Source organism: Psammomys obesus, unplaced genomic scaffold, assembly GCF_907164565.1.
Source record: "Psammomys obesus unplaced genomic scaffold, mPsaObe1.curated_primary_1811, whole genome shotgun sequence".
Taxonomy (NCBI): Eukaryota; Metazoa; Chordata; class Mammalia; order Rodentia; family Muridae; genus Psammomys; species Psammomys obesus.
This window is the reverse complement of record NW_026596109.1, coordinates 5327751-5350233: the sequence shown is the minus strand read 5'-3', so window position 1 is coordinate 5350233 and position 22483 is coordinate 5327751. Positions and strand designations below refer to the sequence as shown.

Here is a 22483-nt window from a genome sequence, read left to right as displayed (position 1 = left end):
TGTGTGTGTGTGTGTGTGTGTGTGTGTGTGTGTGTGTGTGTGTGTGTGTGGCTGGGGGTGTTTAGTAGCCAGACAAAGGCATTGTATTCCCTGGATCTGAGGTTATAGTTGGTTGTTAATCACCTGGTTGGGTGATTGGAAGCCAGTGTTGGGTCCTCTGGAAGAGTAAGCAAGTTCTCAGTTGGCCGAGCCATCTCTCCAGCCCAAAACAGAAATATTATTTAATAATTTATGATTTTTAGCCAGGCAAGTCTCAACTAAGTTACAGCATCCTTAATAAGTTTTCTAGACTATGATAAGCCAATACAGAATGAATTTGCGCTTCTGCCCAGATCAGGAGCTGAAAATGAAGGTCTAGCTACTATAAACTCACTTATTATCGTCAAACAATGTTCTTCCTGTTCATATTATTCTTTAGGAATTTTGAGTAGCTCAGAACTAGAAGCGGTAGCTGGATCAAGTAGACTGTGGGCATTCTTGTCATCTATGGCCATTATAAAATGCAATGTGATCCATAAGCCCACAATCAACCCATCAATTATTTATCTGCTTTCTGACTAAATACAGAAAATGAAAGTATACATGGGAAGTCGTGGTAAGAGGTTAAGAAAATGCACACTTGAAAGCAAAAATAAAATGCCAAGAGCTGTTCTGAAGTGAAAACCTAACAGAGTGTTATGGAATTGGGGTCTCTTTAAAATCACTCGGGCAAATGGCTGAGCCCTTGGGTAGTCATCCCTGCAACCACCGTTGACAAGCCTTCGGGTGGCAAAACTAAAACAACCACCAGAGACAATGAACAGGCTTCTCAGTATTTCAGTCCTACAGCATTGCTCTGAATCTACTTAAGGCCACAGTTCCTCAGCCTTAGCACTGCTGAGCCAAAGGGCAAAGGAAACCCTTTGCTCTGGGAGTTTCCATGTGTACTGCAGGCATTTTAGCTGCATCCCTGCCCTCAGCCCACTGGCTGCTAATAGCTAGGACCACTTCTACCCACCCCCATCACAATAGAACAAGCAAGACTGACTCCAGGTGTTGCCAAGTGTCCTTCGGAGACAAAACTCCAAGTTCAGGGCTCTGAAAATGATTGCTTTAACTCCCTTAGAGTCTGTACTAAAGTGAAAGGGGAACTTATGGCTAGTTTGAATTTCATTTTAATTTGTATTCACCTTTTCAACAAACGGTCTTGTGAAAGCTGGATATCCACAGGAAGGAAACAAAGGTGACTTTTCTACCCTGTGCATAGCTTTGGATTGCATTTTATCATGGAGTTTGATTTTTAAATTTTCTGTTTGTATTGCTCACTTGAGTTTTATAGAAAGTTGCTAAATAAATTTTGGGTTGGAATTAGAACCACAGTTTCCAGATATCAGGAATTGTTCTCAACACACATATGTGATTTTAGTCTACACATTTATGTAAAGCAGAATTCAGGCTTTGATGACTGTAAAATACAAATAATGAACAACTCTGAACTATGTTGAAGATTTTCTGCATTTACTGTCACAGCAAATATTATCCCAAATATAATTTTTATGCAACAAAAAGCATATCCATTTCAGTCTACAAGTTTGGTAAAATTATACATATACTAGTTAATTATCTTAGATTTCTTTATGGTTTACTATTCTTAAAAAAATCAAGTCAAAATGGATCAAAAAAGTCTATCCAAAACTATAAAATCTTATAAGGAACCATGGGGGAAAGTTTCATGACTTTTGGACTTGACAGTGATTTGTGGATAATGACTTCTGAGGTAAATACAAATAAATTAGAAAACTCCTTCATAGTTAATCATAATCATCAACTTAACTGGACTGAGAAAGACCTAGACTAGTAAAGGACACCCTGGTGTGTTTGTAAAGGTGCTTCCACAGACAGCTAGATAGGGGTCTTTGGCTTAACCAATGAATGGATGCCTTAAAACGTATAATGTGATGGCATTACCGATGGTGAAGAAAGGTAATAGGTGGCTCAGTGCAAGTGTGTACTTGATGGCTCTATCCTACCTAGGCCCTTTCCTTACATTCCCCTTCTGTATGCTTCCTAAACACTCTCGTGGGAACTATTCTTCTATGCCACACCCTTCCAGCTATGATGAACATTTCTGAAAATGTGGAATGTAATTCATCCTTTTTCCTGTAAGATTTTTGTCTATATTTGTTATCAGTGATACTAAAATAAATAATACAATGCCAAAGTTTAAAACTTCTGTGTATCAACAGGCATAATCAAGAGAGTAAAAATGTAAGTATACAGTAGAAAGATATTTGCAAATTGTGTATATGAATAGGGTCAATGTTTATAATAGACAAAGAAATCTCAAAACTGAAAAACAACAAAAACAAATTAAGAAGCATGTAGAAAAGGATATAATGTCATTTTTGTTTATGGGAATGCAAATCAAAACCACAAAAATATGTCCTCACATTTTTATTGAAACAATTACAGAAAGAAAAAAAAGCGAGAGAGAAAACAGCACATACTGGCAGGAATGTGGAGAAATCAGAGCCCTGGTGCAATTGTCAATTGTCAATTGTCCATTGGTGCAGCTGTTATGGAAAACAGTATGTCGGTGCCTCACAAAATTAAAAGTAGAATTGTGATATGATCCAGCAACTCTACTTCCAGATACATGCCCCAAAGAAGTGAAAGTAAGGTCTCAGATATTTGAACGTTCATCTTTAAAACAGTATTAGTCACAAAAGCCAAAAAGATGACAGCAATCCTGACATCCATAGGCAAAAGAAACAAAACAAAATACTCTGGTTACCAGAAGCCAGAGGGGAGAAGAAAGTGGGAGCTGCTTACATGATACCAAATTTTGGTTCTGAAAGATGAAAAGACTGGACTAAACTGGAGGTTCCCTGAACAAGATGGATGTATGTGACATTACCGCGAGGGCTGTGTACTTAGAGACGGTTAAGGTGGTCAATCATATTATTTGTATTCTGCCACAATTGTGACTTTCAAATACTTGTATCATTAAAGAGCAATAAATTAAACGAAGACAGCTCTTCCAGGCTGGAAAGTGAAAACAACAACAAAAACAAACAAACAAACAAACAAACAAACAAAAAAAAAAACACTTGAGTGTTTCTTGGCTTTTCCCTTGGGTCCTGGTAAATTATAGCTAGGCCTCCTAAAGGAGAACACTCTCTCTACTGACTACTGTTCTAATTCATGAACTTTGCTTCTGCTCATTTCAAATTATTATTGCATTCATCTTTGATTAAAGTCTAAAATAAGCAAACACTCAAGGAGGTGCAGTTATGAATGAAGTCTAAGAATAAAATGTTCTAGAATGTGCAGTCCCAAAGAACTGAACAGTTCAAAACCGTTCTAGAATTGAACAATTCCAAAGCCAACCCTAGACACTTGGTTTAAAGTCTGGGTTCACTGTCTGCGTGCTGTGATCTTTTTTTGCCTTCCTGTCTCGATTTCCTCATCCTTAAGTGGGGAAGCTGATGGTGTCTAAAATCATTGAATTGAGTTTATGAAGTTGGGGCCACACAACCTGGTATAAACAAGGAGCTCAGTGATGCTCAGTGTACTGTGCATCTAATACCATAGCAAAGGACTTTCTAGGAACTAGGACCTTAGGGCTACACTGCTCCTGGGGGTCCTACCAAACTCAGCAAAGAGAATCCGGCTTGTTTGGCTACTTTAAGAAAATGTTCAAATCCTTGAAAATACTCCTCCATGTGTGGTGACGGAGAACAGATTGTGAACTGAAGAGAAACTATGACGACTGCTCAGTTCCCTTGGCCTGGGCTCAATGCAGTTCCCTTGGCCTGGGCTCAATGCAGTTACTTCTCCCGCAGCTTTAAATTGCACGGAAGCAAGTGGGAAGTGTGCCTGTTGTCATGGTGTGCATGCTATGATTGTTTTATTTTTGGAAATAAATGCAGTATTTCAATCAAATTTTATTCCCAGATTTAGAAAGACAGTTGATAGATAGATGATAGAAAGGCAAAATCAAGCACAAATCTGAAGTTTAGGAGCATCTCCTCTATCAAACTGCAGTCATGTGTAGAATCACAATGATGCTCTGGGCAGGAACCTGAGCTGCATTACAAATCGGAATTTTTTTTTTTTTTTTTTTAATGAGGACCAGATGGAAACAGTAAATATCCAGAGAATTTGAGAGCATGTTAAAAACGAAACTCCCCATCCACACACAATAACTATGCCTGATGTGTGCTACTGCAAAACCAGAAAATATTTAGCACATAAGCTCACCAGGAGATTGTTTTTCATTGAAAACTAAACAGCCCTTAAGAGCTCCCAACTGGTGACAATTTGGCTACAAATCGCTGGCACAGAAGTTTAGATGACAGAAGCTTGACCTGAGCAAAATTTGATAAGACATAATACTTGATATTTATCATTGTTTCAATACAAGAAAGAAAACAATTGTGAGTTCTAGGTCTCAAATGAAGACCCTAGAGGTGTTAATTAGTATAAGCTGGAAAGCCACATATAAATTAATTATGTTCGTATCAGAAATGTTTTTAAATTGGGTTGCTTTTCATTTGCTAATTTTCATTTTACATCTGTTCACACTTCAGAAATATCCTAATTGTTTGACAAATAGTATATGTGTGGGCTCCCTCACAGCCTATAATTTCTGATGCTATATTATTAGATCGCTCTCTGACTGCCAATATCTGAATGGGAAAGTCAGGACCAAAATTAGTGTATCCCAGGTGCCATGAAAAGGCAGCTAGCTATCTCAGCACTGAGATGTTTGAGAACCCCAGTTCAGCATCTGCTTGCCAGTTTTCATGAGATATGGAAAATAAATAGCCTCTGCCCTCAAAGAGGTTAGCTTAATAAAATGATGCCTGATATTTATTGCCACACAACGCCCTTCAAATGACATTTACACATGGTAAAAAATATATATATATCCATGTTGTTGCTATTGTTTCGGTAACCTGGCTGTAGCACACAAAAAGATATTCATGGTTTTGGTTTTGTTGTTTGTTTGTTTGTTTTTTTCAATTCTCTGTACACTTACACAGAGGGTATTGTTTTCATCACCATGTTGAGGACTTGATAAGTACCAGTGTTTCAGTGTGAGTCAAAGAGACACAGCTATGAATTAAAGCTACAAATACTTACTTGCTACTACCCTCCCATGTAAAAGGCTGGCCCAGCTTTCTATCGACAGAAAGGCTTCCGTGTCTCTTCTAGTACATGCCATTACTGAACAAAGGGGAGAGAAGGGATTTCTCTCTAGAGGATGGTGAGGATAATTACAGCATGATGTCAAGGGTTCATATAATGAAAATGTGTACAAAATGTATCTTCTAACGAATGAGAATCTAGGAAGTTGTCAAGCTCTTACTGTTTTTACAAGGGTCTACAGGGCAGCTCATAAACTCCAGCTCCAGGGACCTGAGCCCTCTTCTGACCATGGCAGACATCACACACGAACATGGTACACATATACACAGGCAGGCAAAACACTCATAAACATGAATAAAGTTTTTTAAAAGTGCCTGATGAATGTTAAAAATGGCATCTGTAAGTGGTGAATTAAAAGGTGATTTTTTTCTTTCTTTTTCTTTTTCTTTTCTTCAGTATATTTTCCTTACTGTTTAAAATACTTTCAGTGTAGGCCTGTGCCACTGCTGAACAATGGGAAACTTAGAACTTCTTTCATTTTGCATTATTATTAGACTGTTAGTATTCATTAAAATTTCCTCTGTTCTCCCATCTTCTCTAGCATTGTTTCTTACTCTGTTCCTCAATACCCTTAGCAAAGTCACACAGTAAATGGGTCATAGCGGTTGACTTGTGAAGAAAACAAATTAATGTCTAGTTTGTTCTCTATGTCAGTTATCTAAGATGAGTTTCACAAACACATAGTAGCATAGTGAGTACAGTGGGAGGAAGAAGCAGCATTTGCCTAGGAATCCCACAACTTACATGTAGCATAATCGATGTGCACTGAAGTCCTTTTCCTATAAGGTCACTATCTGTGCCTTCCTGTCACTCATATGTATGTGTGTGTCATACATACATATGTTAATTTCACACATAAAAATCACCTCTTTGGGAATGGTATACTAACATTTACCATTTTATCTGTCATAATGTATCTTAAATTCTCATTTTCTCATTAAACATGGGTACTCAGCAATTGAAAACATAAGGTATCCAAATAATTGGTAATTTATTTGTGTCTTTATTTACTCAGCAAACATAATAACATATATTGTTAACATATAAACACATCTTAGACATTGAGCAATGAACAAAATGAATGAAGTCTCTGTCTTCAGGAAGTTTATTGATAGAAGGAAACAAATGAGACAGATATACATCACATGATGCAGATATAGAAATATGAACGTGTAACTATGTGGCTGTATACATCAGGTAGTGATAAAAGCTATCCAGAAGTTAAACCAGGCTTAAGGACAACTGGAACGCCAGGGTGAGAAAGATGTTCCATATTAGGATCAGAAAACAAACAAACAAACAAACAAACAAAAAAGCAGAAGAGAAAGAAAAGATCGTGCAGGTATGGGAAGAAATGGCTTCTCCACACCAAGACAAGGCCGATGGCTAGACATGGGTGCTGCTGACAGAAGGGCAACAAGCTGAGAGCTGTGACTGCAGTGGTACAAAAGCAGAGTTGGCAGCAGGTGGTCGGGGATGGGGAGGGGTGGGGGAGGGATCAGAAAGGGAGTTGCCGGAGAGTAGGTTGAGACCATTGAGGTCATGAGGCCTCGTACAAACCAGCAGACTCAAGCTCTGAGTGAGAAAATGAGCTACAGGTCGCTGAAATGAGGTGGGGGGGGGAGGTTGCTACAACTATTCAAAGGGCAGTGTGGCCACTGGATAGACCGCAAAAAGCACATTTGAAAGCTGAGGACAAGCATGAGATTAAGAACACAGGGACTGAGTGCTCAAGTAGAAGTTGGTGATAAGCAATCAAGTTGCTGGAGAGACCGTTCAGATGTTAAGAGCCTTGGCTTCTCTTCCAGAGGACTTGGGTTTGATACCCAGTGCCTACATCTGTTCACAACCATCTATAAAATCCAGTCCCAGGGGATCTGATGTCCTCTTCTGGCCTCTACAGTACACAGGCATATGCAGGACACAGACATACATACAGAAGGAAACACCCACACACATAAAATTTAAAAATCTTGAAAAAAACCCTTTTAGAAAGAGATGATCAGATTCTAAATTGAAAATGTAGAATTAATAAGATACTTTTATGTATATGCAGTGTGAGATAACAGAGAATACAGAGTCATGCAAGATTTCAGGATTCCTAGCCTTAAAAATTAGAAAAATATGAAATTGCATCTCACTGAGATGGGGACCCTGGGATCAGATTGCAACAGAGTTTGCTGAGGGGCAAAACCCATGATATGAATTTGGAAGTACTGAATTTTAGCTGTGCAGAACCTACTGTACTAGTTTCAGAGGAAGGCTGTGGCTAGAGCTAGAACTTTGGGAATCATCAAATGCTGTTTAAGTCATGTGTCTATGTTATCATCTAAGGATAAAGTGCAGAAAACAATTAACCAAAAAGTGAGCTACACTCTTCATGATATTCCAACATACAGAGCCTTGAGACAAGGGCAAGTCAGATGGGAAGACAGAATGAGCAGCCAGTCTGTTTAGTATTGACACTGATACCCTGGAAAACAAGCCAGGGCAGTAAACAGCAAAGGGGGTGATCCCTGTACCTCAGCTGTGGGTGGAGCTCCATATAGTGAAAAAGCTAGCCAAGACAGCTGGTACACAGAGACTGAAACCTCTCTGCTTACAGTAGCAACAGGAGGGAAAGAAAAAAAAAACTGTTTAGAAATTTCTGACAGGACTGACTGACTTATGCAGTACACAGACATTCATGTACACAGGAGAGGGAATAGGAGAGAAGTGTGGGAAATTAGGAGGTAAAGGAACTAAGGAATCTGATGGAGGAGTGCAGGAAGCCACAGAGAATGCTTTACAGAACACAGGGGTAGCAGATCTGTGGGCTGAGACAAGTCAGTAGCAGGATGAAACACTGGTGGTGTGGGGATATCAGGGACAAAAGCTAACCTTGTTAGGGGACTGATTTTCTTGAGCAATTAATCACGGGGGACTCTGGAGTACTAGCAGGAGACAGGGAGCCTGAGGCTTCGAGCAGACAGTAGATATTTTCCAATACGGAAAAACAAAGAGGAGTGTGTGGTAAGAGGATAAGATGCGGAATGTAGGAGGGTGGGCATGCTCCAGATACAGGGACCTACACTCGGAAACAGAAGCAAAACCAGGAAACCTGGGCATTGGGCAGGTGGGTGATTGACTTGGGGAATAAACGGTGGACAACTGACACAGCTCCAGGCCTGGGACAGCCATACATCTTCCATTTCCCTGTACAGAAGGGAAGGGAGTGGAAAATGTTCTTCTTCATCTTCCAACACCTTCCCCTTTACCTCTGCTTTCCAATATGTCGGACTCTCTATGTAGAGATTAATGTTTCCTCTACGATGTTTATCCTCCCTCTCCTCCCCCCCCAAATAGGCTCCCTACACTGAGTCCCATGAATCATTTATGCTTAACTAGAAATAAATTTGCCAGGCCCTCACTCTAAGGAGCCTCCAGACAAGGAGACATGTGATTATGCTAGAGTTTGGTTGCAAAGAAAGGGTAAAGTGGGTGTGGTCAGTTGCTAGAAATGTCTAACTCTACATCGAAATGCACAGACTAACTCTTAGTTTGTTGCTTAATATTATAGTTTCCTAATATCAAGAAGCCTGGTATCCCCATCTGTACATAGAGAACACAGCTAAACTAAATGTGACGTAATTCTCCCACTCTTGCCCCCTTTTGAACGCGGAATAGTTTACATCCTGTTATTCTCGTCCTCTGCCTTGGGAAAGACTCCCCATCTACCCACAGTAGCAGAGGACCTGGCCTCCTGCTACTGCTCCAGATTCCAGAGTGATTAATTGCCCAAGACAATATTTACCCTACCAGGAGCAGATTCGAATTTAAAAGAGAGAAATGAAAGTGACAACACCATTTAAAAAAATGTCAAACATGCACAAATTCAGCAATCCCATAAGAGTTTTGAAGAAGGGCCAGGGAGATAGCTCAGTGGTTAAGGGCACTAGTTGTTCTTCCAAAGGACCCAGGTTCAATTCCTAGCCTCTTCTAACCAACATGGGTACACATGGTGCTTACACAAATAGGCAAAGGAAAAAAATACTCATATACACAAAACAAAGAGAGAGAGAGAGAGAGAGAGAGAGAGAGAGAGAGAGAGAGAGAGAGACTTCCAAAGTACTAAGTGCTTGGCAAAGGCATTTTCAAAGCATCCCATAATAAAATGGGGGTTGGAGAGATGGCTGCGCAACTGAAGAGGATCATGGTTTGGTTCCTCTCAGCCTCACTCACACTGAGCTTCTCACAACCATCTGTAACACTAGCCGCATGAGATCCAAGTCCTTCTTTTGGACTCTATAGGCACATGCACACAGGTAGGGCAAATACATACACTTAGACATTCACCACATACATGCAATATTAAAAACTAATTTTAAAAATATGACATAAAATGGACAATTGACAGACACATTTTGAGTAGTTAATTTTAAAGCTGAGACATTAGAAAAAAAATACACTGAGCACAAAACACCATAAGTTCCAGACAGAATCCTAAAAATCATATTTTATTAATTTATATAGAATAAGAAGCTTGACAAGCTCTGAGAAGCCCCCAAAGTGTTTTATTTTGGTCTATTTTATTTTTTTCCTGTCACTAAGATTTCAGTTTATAGCTGGGCATGGTGGTACATGCCCTTAATCCAAGCACGGGGGGGGGGGGAGGCAGAGGCAGGCGGATCTCTGTGAGGCCAGCCTAGTCTACAAAGGGAGTCCAGGACAGTCAAGTCTACACAGAGAAACCCTGTCTTGAAAAAAAAAAAGATTTCGGTTAATCTGAGTGTCTGAGTGGCCCCTTTCCAATGACGTGCTGCTGCATATAAATACAACCCTTTGTTCTAACCTTTACCTGCCTTTAAATCAGTAGGAGACAGAACTCATTTGATCAAAGATAATGAGAGAAGGAAGTCTTCGTCAAGATAGAGGCAGTAACCTTTACTTCTGCTTTCTTAAGTATTCTTGGGAATGACCAGGAAATAAAGAGCAATTTGATTTAAATGTTGTAAAGTCATCCCAATAAAGGTTAACTACAACTCTCACTGCAGTGCCTATTAGTCACATGAGCTGTTATTATCTCTCGGCAGGAAGCATGGAGTAGATGACATCCAAACATACCACTTACTCCAGTCTCTGTATCCACACCGTCTCTCCCCGAGGCAGCAACCCTACCCATCTTTATAAAAAGAGGGGCTGGCGCCATGTCTAAGGCTCTTATGTTTGTTAACTAAATACTCACCCCCACACACAGCTGTGACACTGATGTCAAGCATATGGTAAGCGTTAGTGTGAGCTCATCATCTTCTGTCCAGTGAATGTCCGTTTCTCCTCCTACTCAACAGCGCTCGTGAATATTGTAAATATTAATATTGTAAACATTAAGAATGGAAATAGTAATTGCACTGTATCTATAATGCGTTGATTAGGAAGCCGAGGCTTCTAAACATTAATTCACCACTTTCTTTCCACTCGACATAAATAAATAAAAGACAGTTTTCGAGTGGAGGCGCCAGTGTGTGCGTCTAGAGCTCTGACTCAGAATCTGAGGCTCTCTCCCACTGTCTCTTGGGGTAAATGGTCTTGTATAAACAGGTCACCAGGGGGTGAGATTCGAAAAACCAGGCAGAACAGTCTCAGAGACATTCTTGTACTTTGAAAATAACTTTTTTAAAATTTAGAATATAATTCTGTTATCAGCCTAAAAAAATAGTGTTTTGCTGAAATCTATTTTCACTAGTGGAAACAAGTATCAGATTTAAAAAAAAAAAGACAACTGGAATTTTAATAATGGGAGATCATTTACAGTCATCTGTGTGAACAGGGAGAGTGATTGTGCCTCAGAACGAATAGTGATATTTTACACTTTAAAAAACATTTTATCGGGGTAAAGACACTTAATATAGGCTCTTCCAATAAAGCAATGTCATGTGAAAATAAGTACTATCTAAGGGATAGAAAGAGTGGGTTTAAGATGCACTACAAGTGGCTAACAAAAAAAAATCACTTAATGAAACTATACCATAGAATATTCAATAATTTATATTATGGTAAATTTTCTATAAACCTGAACCTAAAATTACACAGGCTCTAGACCCTGCTTGCTACCTGTGTTTAGCCCAATGTTACACTAATTACTTTACCCACATTTCTCATTATCATAGGGTCCTAATGAGATGCAAAGAAAAATGGTCCAGGTTTGCAGATGTGGAAAGAAGAAAGAAGCTAGGTGGAAGGAGGTGCCCCAAACCCAATGTCCGGGGAAAGATCAAGTTGAAACGTGGAAGTTATGCCCTTTGAAGCTTTGCAACTGGTCTCCATGTTATTCTGATAAATAAGAGCATATTAGAGGAACAGTTATGTTTGTAGATGTGCCTACCCCAGGATCTGTAGGCTGTGGGTAAGGTCAAAGGCCAAAAATATCCACGTATAGTTAAAACTACATTTATGGGTTTCAACGGTAAAATCCCAGCAGAGGTGCCTTGGACAGTTGCAAGCAATTGTTAGGTCTCATGGACTGTTTCACTCTCCTTTATGACCTCTCTTCAGGAGGCAAAAATAGTTCCAGAGATGAGACTTGTGGATAAAGTGCTGAGGTAATTATGGCTCAAGTAAGCCACAGAAGCACTCTCCGATGCCCTAGATTATGACAACCTTTCTGAGCGTATTAATTTTAGAGAGGAATAGAAAGGGTAGCCAGGAAACATTTTGAAATAAATGAGGGTTTGGTTTTTTTTTTTTTTTTTTTTTTTTTTTTTTTTTTTCTGATGACACTGGAATTCTTCCCAGGCAATTTGTTCAGTACCCGATATTGGCTTTTTAGATACAGGATCCTGAAATGGACAAAGCATCTTCCTTCCCGTGTCTTGTTTTCCCTTTTTGCTCTCAAGCTTACTGGAGCAAGTGGATGAGATGACGTCAAAGTGGTCCTCTCCTTCCCTCCCTCCCAGCAAATGATACAAGTGGCTTGATAAAACGGACTGATGAGGCAAATCAAGCAATGAAATTTCTTGTCAGAGCTATAAGCAATTCCCTCTGAATCTTCAGATTAGCTCAATTTCGTGCAATTTAGTTTGGTTCATTAGTGTTTTACTATTACATGACAGTAAATGAATACTAGTTTATTTTATTTTTCAGTATATTAAATGGTCATGGTGTGGATATTATAGTGTATTTCTTTATAAAACTCCTGTGTATTTTATCTCTATAATGGGCCACTCCAAACATGGAAGTGCTATTTGCTTATTATTATTATTTGGTTTGTTTTTGTTTGTTGAAACAGGGTCTTACTCCTGTAGCCTAAGCTGGCCTAAAGCTCATTATATAGCCCTGGGTAGCCTGGAACTAACGGCAATCTTTGTGCCTCCTACCAAGATTAGGGATTTCAGGCATGTGCTACCATACCCTGCTCAGAAATGCTTTTGATATCAAGGGATTGTGTGGAGCCCAGTGCCACTCGATACGTCCACAACTCAACTCCTGGAACTAAGGATCAGGAAAGATCCTGAAAAGGCCTGGAAAGATTGTCAGAGCTGGAGGACCAGATATTTTGCTGTGAAATCATGTCTCCTAGGAATGACAAGAAAGCTACACCATGACACCTCAAGAATATGGCTGCCTAAACAAAACAAACCCTTAATAGTGATAATCTCTATAGATGTGCTAAAACAGAAGGGGAAATGTCATGGGTCCTCATCCCTTGACAAAGAACTACACACAAGATCTGGAGAGGACAGGAACTCCACAAGGAGAGCAACAGCACCAGAAAATTTGAACACAGGGTTCTTCCCAGAGACTCATATTCCAACCAAGTACCAGGCATGGAGATAACCTAGAACCCCTGCACAGATGTAGCCCATGGCAGTTTAGTGTCCAAGTGGGTTACATAGTAATGGGAAGAGAGACTGCCTCTGACATAATCTGATTGACCTGCTCTTTGATCACCTCCCCCTGAGGGGGGAGCAGCCTTACCAGGCCACAGAAGATGACAACGCAGCCACTCCTGATGTGATCTGATAGACTAAGATCAGAAGGAAGGAGAGGAGGACCTCCCCTATCAGTGGACTTGGGGAGGGGCATGAGTGAAGAAGGGGAAGGGAAAGGTGGGACCGGGAGGGGAGGAAGGAAGGGCTTATGGGGGGGATACAAAGTGAATAAAGTGTAATTAATAAAATAAAATTAAATTTAAAAAATGACTGCTGAGAAATGGAGAATTAGCCTATTCAGGGATGTGTCTCCAATTTGTTATCTAACACAAAGTGGTCAGTTCTGAAAGCATATATGTACAAGCTGTACCAAAGCAGGTTGTATTTTCACATATTGATACATGTAGGGAAACTATCAAGTTGAGAGGGAAAGGAGGGACATGGAAGAGGTTGGAGGGAGGACAGGGAAGGACATCTAAGTGATGATTATATTTTAATTTTAAAGCTTTAATTTAAAAGAGGAAAAGAAAAAATATTTTCTGTTTTTACCAATCAAGTCTGACTATAACATATGTGTTTGTGTATGCTTAGAGATTAAGTAAGATAACTAAGCACAAACATCGCCTACGTGACATAATACATACTTTAATGCAATAGAGAGATGTCTATCATGTTAGACACATAAATTCTTAAAGTTAAATTATAATTTAAACTACATTAGCATATGGCTATATCAAGAATTTAAGAAGAAATAGTGATACTCCAACTAGCTTCTTTGACTAGCTGAATTAGCATGCCACAAAGATTCATTACCAAAAAAAAAAAAAAAATCAAGTTTACACTGCTAAAGCTCAAGTGTGGCATGAGACATCATATTCTAGTTCTACAAGAGTAACAGTCTTAGCAAAAAGTCTCAGACTTTCTGGGGATAGAGGAGAAATTTGAATTCTGTAAACATCCTCTTAGAAACTGTTTCAAGCACTCCAAAGAAAACTTTATCACTAGGGAACTTTATAAACTCTTTGAAATACTTTTAACCTTCTACTGTAACTGTTTCATTACTTTAGCTTTAAGATGGGGCAAAAAATGTGTGCTTTGCTTGGCAGAAAGTTAGCAAAATGACACAATGTGTTAACCTCATCACTCACTCTTTCAATTGAACCTTTTTCTTCCCACAGGCCTCTTCCTGTCCCAAAGATGTTTCCAGCCTCTCCACTTTTTCTACTGATATTGATGCTCATAGCAGATGCGTGTGATCCTAATGTTACAAATTAGGCATTTCAATACCTTTATCAAGCACAGAGACACAAATCTCTGTTCTTCTTTACTCACTTATTAAACTGGATCAGGGAGGGTGGTTTGAAACACTTGGAGACAATAGTATCTGGTTGAGAATCACCCTAAAGTTGTCCAGACCATACTTACCTATGCTGTTTGCTTGGAACAGCACCAGGGGAAAAAAATGTATCATTCTTGTTCTCCATCTGAGGAAAACCCCAATGGCTCCTGGCATTCTAACCTTGCAGTAAATACAGTGCTCAAGAAAATTTTTTTGAAGCCACCTCATCTTCCCCTTCATTTCCAGGGCTGTAAGGAGTGAGTTGGGAAGAGGAGATCAAGCTCAACTCTCCCAGGGGACCCAGTGTCACAGGCATTCCCTTTCTCACGAGATCCAAGAAGCATTCTTAGTATTCCCCAAGTCCCAGGTCAGAAGAGAGAGAGAGAGAGAGAGAGAGAGAGAGAGAGAGAGAGAGAGAACACCATCCAGGTAAGGGTAAGGCCTTCACTGGAGGACAAGGTTGACACATTCTTTACCTTGTATGTCATGGGTTCTGACTTCCAAGCCCTTTGGGGAGATCTTATAAAGAGCTCAGACTGCTTGAGTGCCATAATGTTACTTAAGTACAACCTGTAGGTAATTAAAATTCTCATTACAGAAGATGTAAACACATGGATGATAACATCACAGAAGATGGCTACTTTCCCACTTCTGGACAGTTAATGGTTGAGATCCCAAGCATTCCTAAGCTAAAGCACAAATTGTGCTGTCTGGTACAATCTTGGCATGAAGAATAACCAAGTAAATAGGCATTGATTGTTTGGTGTTACAGAGAAGCATGGCTTTACAGTACTACATCCTAGGTAGTGTGACTTGTGTCCAGTGGCTTAATGAAATGGTCCATACGTGAAATATTTATCTTTTAATGAGGTGCTACAATGAAAACTTCAGCTTCAATATCATAGAGCACAAATCAGGAAGCAAGCAGAGCTGCAGCACTGGCAGAAAGGGACCACAGCTATTGAGAGGCGAGCAGAGTGAAGACGCTTGTAGGATACTTATCATCCAAACTCTTGTCTCCTCTACCTCATATTCCTACCAGGCTAACAGAAACATGATCTATGAATAGGAGCAGAAAGCAGGGACCATACTTATGCATTCTTTAATGAAAAGTTAGCCTTTCTTGAGCTATAAAGTGCCTGACTAGTCCTCTGGGTTGCAAGTACTAGAAAGAAGACCTGGGTTGGATTCCAGGGCTGCAGAAAATGGGTAGGGTGATACAACACCCTGGAGGTAGAGGTAGGAAGAGGAGAAATTTGTGATCTTCCTAAGCTACATAGCTAGCTCAAAGCAAGGTGGGTTCCATCAGAACCTGCCTCCGAAAGGAGGAAGGAAGGAAGGAAGGAAGGAAGGAAGGAAGGAAGGAGGGAGGGAGGGAGGGAGGGAGGGAGGGAGGGAGGGAGGGAGGGAAGGAAGGAAGGAAGGAAGGAAGGAAGGAAGGAAGGAAGGAAGGAAACAGGCAGGGGGGAGACAGGGAGAGAGGAAAGAAGGGAAAGAAGAAAGGACAGGAAAGGAGAGGACAGGACAGGAAAGGAAAAGAAAGGTCAGGAAAGAAGGAAAGGAAAGGACAGGGCAGGAAAGAAAAGGACAGGAAAAGGAAAGGAAAGGAAAAGGAAAAGGAAAGGAAAGGAAAGGAAAGGAAAGGAAAGGAAAGGAAAGGAAAATCTTTCTTATAAGTTTCTGAGATACAGCAAATTTCAGATCTGCCCTCACTCATCTTAGCAGGGGTGGCAGACAATGAGAGGAAAAAGCAACAATGTAACAAAGAAGCAGTCTGTAATGTATGCTTAAGTAATGATAGGTGTCAAGAAGAGAAACAAAGCCAAAAAGGAGCTAGAAAGTGGGAAGCATGCAATTTTAGAATTCAGGTGGGGTGTCAAGGCCTTTCTGGATTGATTCTTGAGGAGAAGCCAGAATGGAAGAGCGAGCCATGTCAACATCTTCAGAACTAACCTTCAAGGCAAAAGAAAACCAAGTGCAGAGACCCAGAGATGGAGACATGCTTGGCTCGTCAGGAGTCAGAGAGGTTCAGATGGTTAGAGGGTAAGAGGTGCAGCCATGGTCAGTGGTGTCCAGGTAGTATAACCCTTCTAAACAGTGCTTAGCCTTCCCGAATTTTTCCTAAGAACTGTGTAATTCTCTTAGCACAATGCTGTTGTAGCCTCACAGTGGGGTTATTGAAAGAAACACTACAAAACCTAGTGTGAAAAAAATGACAGATAATCACAGAGAGATTAACAGAAGCAGAAAGCAAATGAGATTCCACAAATGAGGCTTAGGTTTCAGCATGCAGGCAAGAGCCAAGTTTCCAAAGTCCCCTTCTAGTAAGGGCACTTCACTGTTGCTTTACAAGCTCCTTTTACAGTAAGTACTTTAAAAGTCTAATATATTGAAGTCTTGGAGACCGTGAAAGTAGAGGAAGAACTCCATTTATAAACTTATTGGCAAAATGCTTGTTCTGATGAAAGAGACTCCAGCTTAAAAGGTATGAGTTTCCACTGGCATTTTATTCAAGTTCTGGACTAGGGCAGTTTCTGAACAGACAACACAGAAGTTTGCACTTAAAGCACAGCACAATAAATTAGGTGACTTTAGGTATATTAGGACAGAGCTAGTGGGCCTTTACAGACACACGCTCACGTACACCTTGGCTAGGATTCCTTAATGCTTGCCAGTGTAGCACGCCAGCCAGTGCTCTGCATCACATTATGTTGTAGGTGATAAATGCAAGTGATAACGAAAGTTCGTGTACTCTCCTTCCATTTACCATAAGCAATAATTGGTTAAGCCATAAAGAATGTCATAAGCTCAGCTTCCAATATAATCAGAATCCATTATCTCTCATATAACGCACATTCCCCTTTCTCTTTTACCTCTGATCCTACCCTTCAACTCATCCTTTATCCTGCCTGCAAAGTACCTCTCGGAAACAGAACTCACACACAGCAGTCACCTCCTCCCCGCTTCGCAGGGACTCCTGCTGACTGTGGGCTAAAGCCACCAAGCCTTGATCATGTCGGGGAGGACCCAGTGTGCCTCCAACTAACTCCAACTAACCAACTAACTCTCTCTCATCTGCTCCCTCTCTTTTACTCTCTCTCCCATGTACCATAAAAATCTTAATCATTTCATGGAGTGGTCATACAAGCAGTTTCTTTACTGTCCCCCAAAACATACAAGCACTTCACTTTTGTTTCCTTATTGTTGCTTTTTTGGACAGATAAAGGTTCTTTCTGCTCATTCTTTGCCAGAAAAGCTCCTGTTCCTTCTTAGGACCCCACTTTAACAGCATCTCTTCTCTACGTGAACTCTAACACATGGAATGTTTTCTAATGATTTCCATGACAACGAACAGTGCACTTCCAGGGGCATTTTTCATGATTCACTGATTATTTATTAATGCATGTGTTCATTTACCAGCTACATGAATACTTTAAAGGTAAAAAAAAAAAAAAAGTGGAGCTGGAGAGATGGCTCAGAGGTTAAGAGCACTGGCTGCTCTTCCAAAGGTCCTGAATTCAGTTCCCGGCAACCACATAGTGGCTCACAACCATCTATAAAAAAAAAAAAAAAAAAAAAAAAAAAGAAAAAAAGAAAAGAAAAGAAAACCTTCTAAGCTTATGTCTTTTATACCCAGATTAGGGTACTTAGTGAATATTTCTCTTCAATCAACAAACATGTTCAAAGTTAGACATATCTTAAATGTTTCTAGTATTACTAGAAAGTAACCGAATGGAATGAAACACTCTATAGAGATTCGGTGGATTTATTTAAGAAAGTAGGGCCAACAAGCATTCTACAGAAAGCATGTTAGAAGTTCAGAGAAAACCCAGGTATGTATTGTTGTTTTCCTTTTGCTCTCTACTTGTCTCGCTTTGTCATTAGAATATAAATTTTGGCTTTGATTACTTTTATGCTTATGCGTTAGACATAAATAACACATTTTATAAACATTGGTTAAATAAGTATTCTAGTTATTGTATGGGCAACTTGACAAAGTCACTTGGGAAGAGAGAACACGCTGAGTGTTGTAAATAAAAAGAGTGTTGGGCTATATAATATTTATTTTTAGCTCTATAATTATGGCAGTGGTTTTATTTGACCCACTCTCACAAATGATAAGACACAGACCCCTGTCATATTTTATAACTGCCTTATTATCTTGGGCCGGGCAGATATTTCTACCTACATAGCCTCAAATAACCTCACTATTCACCTCCCAGCCCCAATCCAATGCCATCCACCTTAACCGACTTCATTTGGACTACCTTCCATTCATAATCTTATAAATATTGCTTATATTTTCATCTTTGTGTTTTCATCCACGCCATTCTCAGAGTCCTTCTTCCTGGCTCACGTGATTCCTTCTCCATGCTAACCCATCCTTCTTCCTCCTCTCCTCTTCCTCCTCTCTTGCCATCTGTCAGTCTCCCAAGAGTCTCTTAAACCCAAAGCTCGGGAACCTTAGCCACGCCTACCCCATTCTGCCCTGCCCAGGTATTGACTATTTAATCAGGTATAATGTCTTAGGCAGGTTTACACAACAAGGATAGGTGTATCGGAGAGTTAACCAGATCTTGGCCAGCAACCAGCATCAAAATAAAGCATCAGAACAACTTCCACGAGACTGGCCCATGGGCATTTTCTTGGTTAATGATAGATGTGGGAGGGCCATCCCATTGTGAGCAGTATCACCCCTAGGCAGGTGGTCCTGGGTTGTTAAAAACAAAACAAAAACAAAAACAAAACAGGCTGAGCAAGCCATGGGGAGCAAGCTAGTAGGCAGCACTTCTCAATGACATCAACTCCTCCCTTTGGTTTCCTGCCTTGACTTCCCTGAGTAATCGAGTATGTCCCAAAAGTTGAAAGATGAAACAAACTCATTATTGAATACTAAGATAATTATTCAAATTCATTCCATATTTGAGATTGTGCAAACGTGATGTATTTGGGTCATGATGTTTATCACAACAATAAAAACCTTCACTAAGAACCTTAATAAGGAAGTCTTTCAATAGAAAGGAAAAAACCAAAATGGGGTGAAGAGGAATACAATTTTCCCCATAGCATTTCACAACTAAAAGCATGTTATTGCATGTAAGCATGGATAGATAGGCAGTGGTGCCCACTGATACATTTGCTTCCTAGAAGGCAGCATTTTAGGAGGCATCCAGGATTTACTGGGAATCAGCACCAGCACCCATCTTCCTCAAGGAGAACTAGTGGCAGGAATGGTCCCAGCCAGGAAGAGAAGGTTGAAAAGTTAGACAAAGAGAGAGAGAAGAAAGCAAAAAAATTAAGACAGAATGCAGAAAGTGCCAGGCAAAAAAGTATCTTGACAGTTTCACAGTCAGATACTTTACATAGGAACACTGTGCTTCAGAAACTGTTATCTCAGATTTGAGGCCAAGGAGGAATAATACACTAACTGAAAATAATACTGTCACATTCTGTACCCAGAAAGGCTGAGCAGTGCTTAATACTTACACACACACCCCACACACCACATTACACCACACCAACCACACCATACCACACCACATCATCTAACAATAATGTTCATATCCATTTGGGGAGTCATAATTCAAAGAGCTCGAAATTTGGGGTGTTAATCAGAGTCAAAGAATGAATAATGGAACAAAAATACTTAGAAGAAGAGAAAAGATCAGAAGTCTTTCATATGTATAACATGTAACCCTGAAAAGACTGCAAATCAAGAACTTAAATAAGATAATATGTAAACATCAGCATAAAGAACTTAAAATATAGTAGAAGAGGGAAAATATAGGTTGAACCAGAATTGTTTTTCTTTTCTTCATAGCTATTTATCTATGTTCATTTTTATATGTTGAGTGAGTAAAATCTAAAGCAAAGAACCAGTTGATAATCCACCCATTCACGCATATAATCACCAGACTTTTCTAAATAGCCAGTGAGAAGGAAAAAGAATTATATGCTATGAAAGAATTCAATCAGTTCAGTCAGAGGAAATATTTTTTCAATATCTGTAGTATGAAATGATAAAGTACTTATGAAACTAAGTGAGGATATTTTCCTCTTCAGTTTTAGGCCAGATGTCCATATGTCAAAGATGGAGCAATGTGGTTCTGCCCAAGGGTAGGAGGAAGCAGTAAGATAATTAGTCAAATTCCTTCCAGGTTTGGGATTGTGTAAACATGATGATTAACAACGACAACACACCGAACATCTACTTTTCTTCAGATATTTCAAAAATAATTCCTGAGTCAAAGCTGTACAAATGTGTAGTAAATCTTGTCATGAGCGAGCTCAACTGCACACTCAGGTCTCAAGAGCCAGAGCTGCCTGTCCGTTCCATCAAAGTACGAAATCTACGAATAACTAAAGAAAGGCCAATGTCCAAAGGGTTAAGATGTGAACTGTACCCTCTGCATTGTTTGCGTCATCGTGAAAAGTACTTTGATTTTGTTGCTGGGATCAAAACAATCCAGCCCTCTTGACAGGAGCCTACAGTCTGCCGTAAAGTAATAACGTGTTTTTAGGGACTTCTGAGTGTATGTCTTAGGGTTTCTAAGTTAAATTCCTGGTCTGTACCATGCCAGTCACTGATGGGGAAAAAAGCTAGTTACGTTTCATCCTGACAAAGGGGCAAAACTAAGGTGGGTATGCTTGTGCCTCCTTGGGTAACTATTTCATATAGTGAGAAAATGAAACAGCACAGCGCTTTTAAGATTTGTGGAAAAGTCGCTCAAATATATGAGGTATGTCTCTTTTCCAAGAAGAGCTTTTCCTTGCCTATTTCAAGACAATGGGTTTGAAAAATGTTAAGCATCTCACAGCGGATACAACAGCAGAAATTAGCATCAATGCAGATTTAGTCAGGAGCTTTACTAAATCAATTTTACTAAAAATCATAAAAAGAAGAGAAGGAGAAGAGGGAGGTAAGTTGAACACAAATCGTAGCCATACCTAAAGATGTTTCAGGAGTCGGATGATTAATGAATAAGCCTATATTGTATTACATTATGCCAATGTCTTGGGTTTTTTTTTCTTTTTTCTTTTTTTTTTTTTTTGGCAATTGCGCAAAGTTTTGTTTTAGCTTAACTAAAATATCATTTTATTAGCATAAGTAACCTCACATATCATTAAATTGTTCTTTTTCCAACTTTCTGCAAGAAAATTTGTATAATGCATGAGTAAAGCTGGCTCTTTAATCATTCTAAAACTTCATTCTTTTGAAAGGAAAAGCACCACTAGTATTTATAGCTCTATGCTTCTATCAAATCAAGAATCTATTCTAAGAAGAAGAAAAAGGTCACATTGTTATACTCAAGAACCCCCAAAACTCCACGTTAATAAAAATATTACCAGAATTTTAAGATTTTCCAGTCTTTGAAAATTATCTATTTAAAATTAAAGGCTTTAATATCTTTTTAACTAGTAAGACATACACATCTATTCATTAATTGGGTGTTTTCCTACATATGTTCCTTTAATAAGAACTATACACACACTTCTCTTCCCGTATTTAGTTACAGGACTCAGCAGATTAGATGTGAAGTCCTATGTGTTGGAGGAGGGGCAAAGACCGAGAAGAGGACTTTTTAAAGTCATGTACTTTTACATGAGCACCCTCTTTCTACAAATGCTATCACCATTGGTTGAATTTGAAAATGTAACCACACATGTCATACAAGCAACAGAGTGCAATGAAAGAGCAGCACCATGATTCACCGAAAGGACCAAACAGTTCTCCAGCCAAGCACACCGCATCAGTCAGAAGTAAGAATATCCATATCACGTTAAACTATGTGAAGTACATGTTGGCTGAACGCTAGCAATTCATTGACGTCAGCCACATCTTTCTATGGATTAATCAACCCATTGTGCACAAAGCAAGCAAAGACATTTTCTGGTGAGGAGGAAGCAACTCAGTGAGTATTAATTCTCAGATATTCAGAAGCTTTGGTTTATTACGTTAGTTGGCACTCTAGCATGCAGGTACAATATCACGGTGGGGATTACCCTAAAAAAAAAAAAAAAACATTTCCTGCCTTTATTGTCA

The 22483-nt window shown here is 39.6% G+C and overlaps 1 protein-coding gene across 2 annotated transcripts in view; it reads right to left on the bottom strand.

Annotated features, from left to right (window-relative positions):
* Positions 1–22483, bottom strand: part of Pde4b (phosphodiesterase 4B) — a 516183-nt gene that overhangs the window by 326681 nt on the left and 167019 nt on the right. The gene's annotated exons all lie outside the window — the stretch shown is intronic.